Source organism: Myotis daubentonii, chromosome 2 (genome assembly GCF_963259705.1).
Source record: "Myotis daubentonii chromosome 2, mMyoDau2.1, whole genome shotgun sequence".
Taxonomy (NCBI): Eukaryota; Metazoa; Chordata; class Mammalia; order Chiroptera; family Vespertilionidae; genus Myotis; species Myotis daubentonii.
The window spans coordinates 111,266,529-111,279,053 of NC_081841.1; the positions used below are offsets into that span (position 1 = coordinate 111,266,529).

The 12,525-nt window shown below is 44.4% G+C and overlaps 1 pseudogene; it reads right to left on the minus strand.

Annotated features, from left to right (window-relative positions):
• Positions 1–6,144: 6,144 nt before the first annotated feature.
• On the minus strand, positions 6,145–6,949 carry LOC132226293 (PRELI domain-containing protein 1, mitochondrial-like; annotated as a pseudogene).
• Positions 6,950–12,525: the final 5,576 nt, after the last annotated feature.

The window sequence follows — 12,525 nt, forward strand, 5'->3', positions numbered from 1 at the left end:
GTATGTGTTAGGAAAATTAATCTTGCTGTCATGTCTAGCATGAATTGGAATGTAAAGAGCCTGGAGATGCATTGGGCAAAGCCTGATGATGAAGCTATTTAAATGACTTTAAGTAATTAACAATGAGGCCCTGACTAAGGAAGATTGATGAGAATGAAAATGAAAAAGAGAGGAGAGGTACTAGTTGAGTTGTCATAATTTTGTCCTGATGGTAAGTAGAGAGTCAAGAAAGAGAAATATAAAGTCAATACACAAAAATTGCTTGTAGAAATCTTGCATTGCTTAGTCTTATCATCAAATATTTAGAAGTTTCTATTCAATCCTTCTAAGATAAAAGTGATTTTGACTTTGATTTTTCCAAAAAGAGGTGTTTAGTGACACAGAGTCAGACAAAACCTTCAGGTATTCTGGCTGCTAACTCATGTGGCCTCTTTGCAACTGTGTTGTTTGTGGTCTTCACAGCCCTGTCCTAAACACATGCCAATCATGTCATTCCTTACAAGGAAGTCCTAACTTACTGTATTAAGAGGGTCACATCCATCAATACATTAAAACCATGGTTTTAGGCAAGAAAAGGCAAAGAAATGTCATATGTCAATTGCAGTGGGCTGAGGATTTTCCTATTATTATAGGCATCCACTATCAGAACCGATGGGATTAGCAACCTCACAACCCCTTACTTCGGGGAGGACACTATAGATGTCTTGTTGCCTACACAGTGCTGTGCTGAAAGTGCATCATTACCAGAGATACTCTTCTAGGCCTAAACCGGCATTCAGACATCCCCCAAGGGGTCCCAGATTGGAGAGGGTGCCGGCCCTGATCACCCCTCAGGGCATCTCCACCTCCCCCTGCTCCCTAGGGGCGATCGAGGCAGCAGCTGCATCTTGCACCCACTGACAGAACCCACGCTGGCCCCACTCGCACCCGATGCTGGTGCTGGCCCCAATCGCTCTGTTCCGTCAGTGTGTGGAGCAGCAGTGGGAGTGGGGCTGCCAGCAGACAGGGGGCTGGGGGTCACGGTGGGAGGGGCTGGTCGAGGGCACAGAAGATGGGCTGAGACCTGCCCCTGTGTCCACCACAGCCTCACAGCCCACAGTTCCTTTCAAGGTGCACAAATTCATGCACTGGGCCCCTAGTCATTAATAAATGCCACAGCACTCTTACCTAGTTTGCTGAGTTTAAAATTTTTCAGGTGGCTGTGAAGTGCTGAATTTTAAAAGTTGTAGTAGTCTGCCTTTCCCTCTGAGCCTGACTCACGTCATGTCAACCTACAATTTCATATAAATGCTTTTGGGCCATTGTTTTTATAGGCAAAGGAGAATCACTGGTATGGATGAGCAACCAATACTTTCAACTTGTGGTCAAAGGTTTGCTGTGTTTACAAGTCAGCATCAAGTCCCTACAGTGTCCACTGGAAATGAAAAAGTTGGGAGATGAGAAGAACCGGATGACTCTGCCTTTGTAGCTCCTTCTCCCATTTTAGACTCAGAAGTATCTATGCATATGTCTGGATCAGGACAGGTGCCACTGGCACTTGTGGTGGAGGAGACCATTCTTTGGAACTCTTAAAGGCCAAAATGCTGTTTTTAAAAGGTAAGTACGTCCAGGACTATGTACAGTGGCCTTTAACTTAATTAGTCAATTAAAAAAAGAAAGTCTCTCAAAAAATAATTAAAATAAAAAGGAGCTCCCCAAGGCTGATTTCAAGGAAAGAAAAGAACATTTTGGACGCCAAAGCCAGAGGTGTGGTGTTATGTTTTCCAAAGAGTATTGTGAAAGGCTTTCAGAAACTCATGGAGGTTCTTGCTGGCCTCCTGCCCTGGGGACCTGCAAACACCTGAATTATAGAACCTCTCAGAAAGGTCTTTTAAGGGGAACCTGAAAGTTTCTGTCTATATTCCCATTTCAAAACCTATTTTTTTGTTAAAGAATCAACAGATTTAACAGTATCATCCGGAGATTTTTTATTGTATTAAAACAACATGCAATTTAAAATGTTTAAGTACAAATGTGTTTTCAATAAAATTTAAGAACCCTCTTTAAAATTGAAATTTTAACCTTTAAATTGTACTTGTCAAATCTGAGAATTCCAAGACAGTTTTGTTCAGTTCCTTGATTTAACTGAAGTTAGGTACAATATCTAAACGTGATGCCCCCAGAACATATTTAATTAAGAAACTTTTCTCAATAATTACATATATGATTATCCTAGTTTTTACCTCATAGAACTTGTATTCTAGTGGGAGAAGACAGTTAATAAATACTCAAGTAAATACACACTCAGCCTTCTGTATCACAGGTTCCAAATTTCAGATTCAACCAATCACAATCAACCATGAATTAAAGATATTTTTTTAAATGTTACATTGTTGCTGTTATATGAATAGTGTAGTTAGGCCTACATTGGTTGTATCTGTACTGAACACATACAGACCTTTTTCTTGCCATTATTCTCTAAACCAGTAGTTCTCAACCTGTGGGTCGCAATCCCTTTGGTGTTGAATGACCCTTTCAGAGGGGTTGCCTAAGACCATCGGAAAACACACATATAATTACATATTGTTTTTGTGATTAATCACTATGCTTTAATTATGTTTAATTTGTAACAATGAAAATACATCCTGCATATCAGATATTTACATTATGATTCATAACAGTAGCAAAATTTTAGTTATGAAGTAGCAACGGAAATAATTTTATGGTTGGGGGTCACCACAACGTGAGGAACTGTATTAAAGGGTCGCGGTATTAAGAAGGTTGAGAACCACTGCTCTAAACAATATAGCATAACAACTATTTACATAGCATTTATACCGGATGAGGTATTATAAGTAACACAGAGATTATTTAAATTATAAGGGAGGATGTGTGTAGGTTATATGCAAACACTATGCCATTTTATTATTTTATTTTATTTATTACTAGTGGCCCATTGCCCAAAATTTGTGCATGGGGGGGGGCGTGTCCCTCAGCCCAGCTTGCACCCTCTCCAATCAGGGACCCCTAGGGGGATGTGCAACTGCTGGTTTAGGGATCGGGCCTAAACCGGCAGCCAGACATCCATCTCACAATCAAGGACTGCTGGCTCCTAACTGCTCACCTGCCTGCCTGCCTGATCGCCCCTAACCACTTCTGCCTTCCAGCCTTCTCACCCCCAAATGCCCCCCCCCTTGCTGGCCTGATTGCCCCCAACTGCTCCCCCCAACCAGCCTGCCTGCCCCCAAGTGCCCTCCCCTCTCCCCCCCACCACCGGCCTGCTAGCCCCCAACTGCCACCCCTGCTGGCCTGTTCACCCCCAACTGCCTCTCTTTGCTGGCCTGCTCTCCCCCAACTGACCCCCTCTTGGCCTGATCACCCCCAACTGTCCCCCACTGCAGGCCTGCTCACCCCCAATTGCCCCCCTCTGCTGGCCTGCTCACCCCCAACTGCCCTCCCCTCCTGGCCTGTGCCGGGAGCCGGTCCATCCTTGCTGTTTCAAGGGACCTGGCATATATGGCATACGGTTCTTAATATGTTTGCTCACCTTCTTGGCGCTGTGTTTTAACCAAAGTCACCTCTCCGAGAAAGGTTGAATCCCCAGGTAGGGATTTCCCCCTGAAGTTAGGGAGGGAATAAAACCCCTCAACTAAGTGCCAGGCGGGTAATTAATCCCTTTAACTACGAACAATCATGCTTAAACTACATAATCTTTTCTCCCTGGAATGGAGATAAGAAACGCCCTAACCTTTGTAATAGAGATTGATAGGATTGAATCAACTGGTATAAATACAGTTGTAACAAGACAGAAACACTCAGAACTCAGAACACAGAACTCAGGAGACAGAGCTTAGAACAGAATTCAGAAGACAGAACCTACATGGAGCCTGGAGACAGAAGAACTTCGCTGGAGAGAACATGGCAATGGATCCTGGACTGAACCTGACTGCGGAGATTGGCAGGAGAGCCTAGCTAGAACCTGGCTAGGCTGCTGATAAACTGAACGCTGTCTCCGTGTCATTCCTCCTTCGCCGACTCCGTCTACGCCTTTGGGAACCCCTGGACCTGCTGGGGTTGGACCCCGGCATATGGCGCCCGAACAGGGACCCCTAGGTAAGCGCCCCGCACTCGGGCCGGATCGGACTCCACCGTAGGAAGAAGGTGGATAGTCTTCGCCGACTCCGTCCACACCTTTGGGAACCCCTGGAACAGGATTCCCCTAGGTAAGCCCCCCTCCCCCATTGAGAACCCCCCACACTCGGGACGGATCAGACTCCACCGTAGGAAGAGGGTGGATAGTCTTCGCCGACTCCGTCCACACCTTTGGGAATCCCTGGAACAGGATTCCCTTAGGTAAGCCCCCCCCCCTTGAAAACCCCCACACTCGGGACGGATAGGACTCCACCAGGGTGCTACAGACCCCCCTACAGAGGATAAGTAGGGTAAGAAGGTGGATAGTACAGAACTTAGATTGAGAAGATGTGCCATACTGAGTCCAAAGAAAGAAGACTCTGTATTGATTCTTAGATTGAGAAGATGTGCCATACTGAGTCCAAAGAAAGAAGACTCTGTATTGATTCTTAGATTGAGAAGATGTGCCATACTGAGTCCAAAGAAAGAAGACTCTGTATTGATCTTTAGATTAAGAAGATGTACCATACTGAGTCTAAAGAAAAAAGACTCCGTATTGATCTTTTAACATATATGCTTGTTAGCAGAGGAATTAAGGTTACTCCCAGTCAGACAGAACATTTTATACAAGAAATACGTCCATGCTTTTCTGAGGAAGGAAAGGTAAATGTAATGGCATGGGAGAAGGTAGGCCCAAGGAGCCTTATCCTTAACTCCACTGCAGCCTTTCCACCCCGGGAAAGTGCAGGATTGGCAAGCTCTCCCTGAGGTGATAGATCAGGACTCAGGTAATAGCAGAAAGCGCCAATCCTACTCTTAAAATGGATACAAGAGAGCGTTTCAGGTTTTTCTTTTTAATGCTTGCTTTTAAAAAATAAAAAAGGGGGAATTTGCCGGGAGCCGGTCCATCCTTGCTGTTTCAAGGGACCTGGCATATATGGCATACGGTTCTTAATATGTTTGCTCACCTTCTTGGCGCTGTGTTTTAACCAAAGTCACCTCTCCGAGAAAGGTTGAATCCCCAGGTAGGGATTTTCCCCTGAAGTTAGGGAGGGAATAAAACCCCTCAACTAAGTGCCAGGCGGGTAATTAATCCCTTTAACTACGAACAATCATGCTTAAACTACATAATCTTTTCTCCCTGGAATGGAGATAAGAAACGCCCTAACCTTTGTAATAGAGATTGATAGGATTGAATCAACTGGTATAAATACAGTTGTAACAAGACAGAAACACACAGAACTTAGAACAGAATCAAGAAGACAGAGCCTACACGGAGCCTAGAGACAGAAGAACTTCGCTGGAGAGAGCATGCCGGAGGATCCTGGAGAGGGACTGGCCTCGGAGCCTAGAGACAGAGCCTAGCGGGAGAACATGGCAAGGGATCCTGGACTGAACCTGACTACAGAGATTGGCAGGAGAACCTGACTGGAACCTGGACACTGAACCTGACTGGAGAGCCTGGACAGAACCTGGCTGGAGAACCTAGCGAGGGAACATGGCTACAGAACCTCGCTGGAAATCCGAAGCAGAACCTCTCTGGAGATCCAGACCAGAACTTGGCTGGAGATCTGGGCTAGAGATCCTGGCTAGGCTGCTGATCAACTGAACGCTGTCTCCGTGTCCTTCCTTCTTCGCTGACTCCATCTACACCTTTGGGAACCCCTGGACCTGCTGGGGTTGGACCCCGGCAGGCCTGATCACCCCTAACCGCCTCTGCCTTGGCCCTGCCACCATGGCTTTGTCCAAAAGGTCTCCTGATCTAATTAGCATATTACCCTTTTATTAGTATAGATTTTTAATTCAACAAATATTTATTGAGTGTCTAGTATGAGCTAAATATTGTTGTGGATACTTGGGACACAGCAGAGAACAAAACAAAGGTCCCTGTCCTCATGGAGCTTACAGTCTAGTGTTCATGACCACTTTGCCTGAATGCTGTCGGTGACCCTGGGCAAATCTCTCCTCAGCTATCCAATGCAGGAAGAAGCAGGCCTGCCCCAGACATGGAAAACATGTCTGATGCACTGTAGATGCCAAACAGATACCACCTCCAACCCATTACCCAGAGAGTAGATCAGGCTGGAAGTTGACTTTTAATAATAAAATACAGGGGGGAGGGCAGAGGGAGTGCAGCAGGTGGTGTATGTGCTGCAACAAGGGTCTGGGCTGGCTACACAAACTGCTGCTGCTGCTGCTGCTGCTGCTTCTTGGTGGCTGCCTTGCTGGCAAGGTCCTTGGCCTTCTCTGTAGCTGCCAGTGCCGTCTCCTTTGCCTTCTCCTTGAATTCCTTGGCTGTATCAGCAAGGGTTTTGGAAGGGGCCTCACCTTGCAGCTTGGCCAAGATGTATTCAAAACTCTTCAATGACTTGGTCGCATTGCTTTTCAACCGGGTGAGACCAAATTCCTGGACAGCTCTGGAGACAACAAATAAGCTAGAGGAGACCCAAACTTCCAGGTGGATTTTGGTCCAGCCGCTGTTATCAGAGTTCACACAGTGAACACATTGTTCCTCCAACACCATCAGCCAGGTGTGGTTGATGTTCCAAGTGAAGGTGGTCATGGTCTGGTTCTGTGGGTCCACAATAGAATCCTCCAGGCTGTACACTGAGTGAACAACATTGGCAGGAAATAGTCACTAGGCTCAGTGAGGCATCCTGTTGGTCTTGGTCAGGAGTCTCTGGGACAGGAGTTTCTAGTCAGGGGTCACCTACAAGTGTACTATGTCTTCTGTCAAGACATGTTTGCTATAGGGATTCAGGTACCGCTGCCAGAAGGCAGCAAACACTTGGTCCCAGGAACTCCTGAACACACTGTGGCCCAGGAAATAATTCACCATTGTCCGGGCCAGGCGGGGTCAGCACCCAAGCAGCATCAGGGGTGCAGAGCCCGGTGGACACTAGGAGGCCAGGCCAGGGCTCTGCGAACATCGGCCAGGCACCAGCTCAGTCACTGCCCTACTGCACCCCAACAGCCTCCGCCGCCATGAGGAGTTGTCCTATGCCATTTTATATGAAAGACTTTAGTATCCAAGGATTATGGTATCTGTGGGTCATCCTGGAACCAATTCCCCATGGACTGAGGGATGACTGTATATTTAGTGCTTTGGAAAAGCATAGAGCCTGTTAAGGAGGATAGTGTGTATATGTAAGGGGGATAGGACATTTTGTGATAATTGATATGTACTAAAAAGGTAACAAAAGTAAATTCATGCGAAAATAAAATGTTTATTTTCCACTTTGGTTTTCTTTATAAATTTAACTCATGACGATTTATTAAACTTTCATTATGTTTGGTATCATAGAATCTCATAAATTTAGTTTCTTCAGGAAAATAGAGAGTGATGACAAAACCTTGCTTATAAAGCATTTCTAATGTTTGAAGAACATGTTATTCACATATAGAAGGTATTTGAATATCAATGGGTCAAATCCTTCTCAACTGAGTTTTATTTACTCACTGTGTCCTTTGGTCTTATTAGATTGACTCACCTTTGTACAGTTACCATTATACTTTTTTATTCTACTGATAAATTTATAGTATAAGGAAATCAAGCACTTTGTATCTGAATGATGCCAGGTATTTCTTAGATATTTAGAAACAAAATATAGTTCTGTGTGATTCATTTCTTCACCATTGAGTATTTAGCCAATTGACTCTTTGGACAATTCAATAAGAATATTTCTTCTCAACTCAATAGATGATATTAAAGAAAAGCTAGTTTCATGGAGTTGGTTAAAACATACATACCTATTTTTCTCACAGAAATAGGAAATTTTCTTTTGTAAATAGTAAATGTTCTCAAGTAGCAAATGTATCACTTTTCCCTCAATACTGAGTTCATAAATTTAAATACTTTTCAGATAGGTAAAAATTTTCAATACACTGCTACCAATGTGTTCAATATGTTGGATTTCCTAAGACTTGTATTTTCTTTAATGATAATGATTTGTCAAACTATGAATATTTCAGTTCAAATAAGTCATTTATTTACCACATGACCTCCCATTAACTTTTTGCTGGAAGCTCAGTTCTAATCTGCTTATGCACCCTAACTTTACAGGATTTCTGTGAATTTTATGTGGTTATTTTAAAAATAAATTTTGTGAATATTTTCTTATTCGAAGATAAATTCATGCTAATTGTAGAAAACTTGGGGACACTACCCTAAACTTACCATGAAAGAAAACAACTTTTTTCTTTAGTCATTTGCATGAACGCTTACACACTGGGATTTGCACTTATACTGTCCTGTGAACAATATTCCATGTCATTATGCACACAAGAAATAGTCTTATTTTGAGACTTACAATAGTAGAGAACTCAATAGGAAGACCCTCCAGCCTGTTTGGGACAGCTCATCTGGAGACCTTGGTACTCGGAGTTTTACATTCATTTGTGCCCTCAGTTCACAACACACCATCATGACACGGAGGCTTTCTTATTTTTACCTTCTTTTTTATTCTTCATCATCTAGTATAAATATGACCTGTTTAGCTGGTATAATAAACACTTATTGGAATTTAATCACCTATTTCATTGATTTACTCCCCAACTTTATTATTTTTTCACCTGTTTCTTCTTTGTTGTTGTTGTTTATTTCTTTTTTACTATTACGGGGACACAGGAATTAAACAAAAATCTCCTATGGTTTCCTAGGGTTGCCATGGCAAAGTACTGCAGATGCAGTGGCTTAAACAACTTGAGTATATTTTCTACAGTCTGGAGACTTAAAGTATGAGATCTAGGAGCATGTGTGTCAAAGTGTTGGTTCCCTCTGAGGGTTGTGAAGAACATCTTCTAAACCTCTCTCCTTGGTTCATAGATAACCATCTTCTGTTTCTTAATATAGTCTTCTCCTTTTACATTGCTATGTCCAAATTCCCTATTCATATGAGGACTCAAGCCATATTGGGTTAAACCCACCCTAATGATCTCATTTTAACTTAATCACCTCTGTAAACACCCCACCTTCAAATATGGTCACATTCTGAGGTCCTGATGGTTAAGAATTTAAAATAATGAATTTATTTACTGGGGGAGACACTTTAACCCATAACACTCTTACAGTAGCATTGACAATCTATTGGAGAAAGGCCCTTTTTTATACATAATAAAGAAGTAATGGAAGAGAGAACATGGCTGCTAACAGATGGCAGGGAGGGAGAGAGTGTGACAGAGTAAAGTAGTGAGAGGGGCGTGTGTGGACATGTGTGGTGTGTGTGTGGATAAGTCAGGGACAGATAGAAATCTCAGGAGTCCTGTGGACTGGAAGATCATGCTTTCTTAGACAGGGATCCCATGCTACCACCACAGGCACTCCCAGCCCAGCATGAAACATATACCATCATGGAGAGAGCAGCAATAAAGGACAGGAGTACACCAATATCCAGACCAACCTTGGACACCACCCCCAGACTTGTGCAGGGAGCTGGTGGCTAGCCATAATACATGTGGAACCACCACCATGACCTGACAGTGAGCAGCATGATGGGTTCCAGATGTCTGCAATAAGTGCATGCCAGAGAGACATCTGAAGCTGTGCCTTCTCACTGGAGCCCAAACACAGTGTCCCAGGATCCTGCACTTCAGGTCCCAAGCTGTGAGTGCAAGCCACAGGTACCCCATATCCTGCTTCAACCCTGATCCCAGTACAGAGCTGCAGCCCAGTGTGCATTACACCCCCACCAAGACAGAGCCCTCACCTAGCTTGTGCTTTGCCCCTGTTATAGACAGAGCCAAACCCAGTGCATGCTCCATCCCCAGCACAGACAGAGCTGTCGCACAGTGTGTGCCCACCCCCTGGCCCAGGTCAGAGCTGTTGGTGTGACCTGGTGTGCCCAGCCATAGGTCACAGGACCACGCTTCAAATGCACTTCCAGAAAGACCTAGGGCATAATTGAGCCTTGGGTGCTGGGGCCACAGAGTGAATTGTATGCCAGAGGGATCTAGGTCCTTACAGGGAGTCCCACACTAGAAGAACTGTGTACATGCCCCCACAAAACCCAAGAATCTCAAGTGAACAACTGAGGGACAAGAACTGTGTGAGAAGGGGATACAACTCAGAGCATAGACAATAAAGGTGTAAAACTCAAGGGAGACCCATTCCCAGTATAGCAAGTCCTAAACCATTGAACTGCTTCAACCCCTTGGAACCCAAGCAGGGAGCCCAGGGCCAGAAAGAGACAGAAAAAAATGGGGAGACAAAGAAACAACCCTCAAAGGAAAGGAAAGGAATAAGCACCAGGAAAGGAACTAAATGAAAAAGAGGCAAGCAATATGCCAGAGAAAATATTCAGAGTAAGGGTCATGAAATTCCTAAACCAGCTGGATGAGAAAATCAACAACATATGTATGAATCAAGAAGAAGGCTTGACAAAATGGTGGTGGAATAGATGGTTGTGTCCCGAGCTTTGTCCCAAAGCAGACAGAATGAGCAACTAAATTGAATAACATCCACCCAATTTTGGAGCAGCAGCTGTGCAAGTAGCCCGCGCCTGTCCGAGAAGCAGCAACCTTGCAAGCAGCTCACCCCCATCCAAGGAGAAGCAGCTTCGCGAGCAGCCTGCCCCGGTCCAAGGAGCATCCTGCCACCATCTGAGAAGCAGCAGCCACATGAGCAGCCTGAGGATGTCTGAGGAGCAGCAGCCGCATGCAGCATGCCACTGTCTGAGGAGTAGCAGCCACACACAGCTCACACCCGTTGGGGGAGCAGCAGCCATGCAAGAAGCCTGCCCCAGTCCGAGGAACAGCAGCTGCATGAGCAGCCCACCCCCATCCGAGGAGCAGCAGCCTGCAAGCAGCCAACACCCATTTGAGGAGTAGCAGCTGTGCAAGCAGGTTGCCCACTTTCAAGTAGCAGCAGCCGCATGAGCAGCCGACCCCTGTACAAAGAGCAGTGGCCCTATGAGCAACCTGCCCCTGTCCAAAGACCAGCAGCCTCATGAGAAACACACCCCCATCCGAGGAGCAGAAGCACCAACGAGCAGCCCACCCCTATCAGAGGAGCACCAGATCACAAGCAGCCCACATCAGTGCCCGGAGCAGCAGCCATGCAAGTAGCCTGCCCCTGTCTGAGGTGAAGCAGCCCTGTGAGCAGCCTGCCCTCATCCGAGGAGCAGCAGCCGCACGAGCAGCCTCTCCCTCATCAGCTAGAGGAGCCACCACTGCTGCAGACAGCACCTACCAAAAGAGTCACCGCCAACTGAGGAGCAGCCACCAGCTGAGGAGCCACTGCCACCTAAGGAGCAGGCCCTGTACAACTCGACAACTAGATCTTTCAGTGAGAGAAAAAATGGTTAGACAAAGAAACCCCCAAAGGAAAGAAAAGGAGGAATCGCCAGAAAAGCAGCTAAGTGAAAAGGAGGCATGCAATATGTCAGAAAAAGAATTCAGAATAAAGGTCATACAGATCATAATCCAAATGGACGAAAAAACAAACAACTTATGTAAGAATGCAGAAGAAATAAAGAGTGATAGAGCTGTAGTAAAAAACACCATGAAAAGTTTCAACAGTAGACTAGGAGAAGTGGGGGACTGAATTAGCAAATTAGAAGACAGGGAAACAAAACACACCCAAAATGAACTGCAATTAGAGAAAAATTAAAAGACAGGAGGAGAGCTTAAGAGACCTTTGGGATAACATGAAACGAAGCAACATACAAATAACGAGGGTACCAGAATGACCAGAAGAGGAACAAGGCTTAGAAAACATATTTGAAGAAATAATGTCAGAAAACTTTCCTGATGTGGGGAAGAAAAAGTCACACAAGCACAGAGAGTCCCAAACAATATGAACCTGAAAAGACCCACATAAACACACATCTTAATTATGATAGCAAATGTTCAGGACAAAGAGAGAATCTTAAAGGTTACAAGAGAGAGACAGAAAGTTGCATACAAGGGATCTCCCATTAGATTATAAAATGATTTCTCAACAGGAAAACATCAGACCAGAAAAGAATGGAAGGAAATTTACAAAGTGATGCAAAGCAAGGGAATGAATCCAAGAATACTATACCCAGCAAGGATATCATTCAAAATTGAAGGTGAAATAAGGAGTTTCAAAGACGAAAAAAGGCTAAGGGAGTTTATTAGTACAAAGCCAGCAATGCAATAAATGCTAAAGGGACTGGTGTAAAAAAAAGAAATAAAAAGGGAAGAAGGAACACAGGCACAAAAAATAAAAATGGCCACAAACAAGAACCTATCAATAATAACTTTAAAAGTAAATGAATTAAATGCTCTAATCAAAAGACATTCAGTGGCTGAATGGATAAGAAAACATGACCCATATATATTCTGTCTACAAGAGACCCACCTCAGAACAAGGGACTCACACAGATTGAAAGTGAAAGGATGGAAAAATATTTTTCAGGCAAATGGAAATAAAAAAAGCTGGGGCAACAATATTTA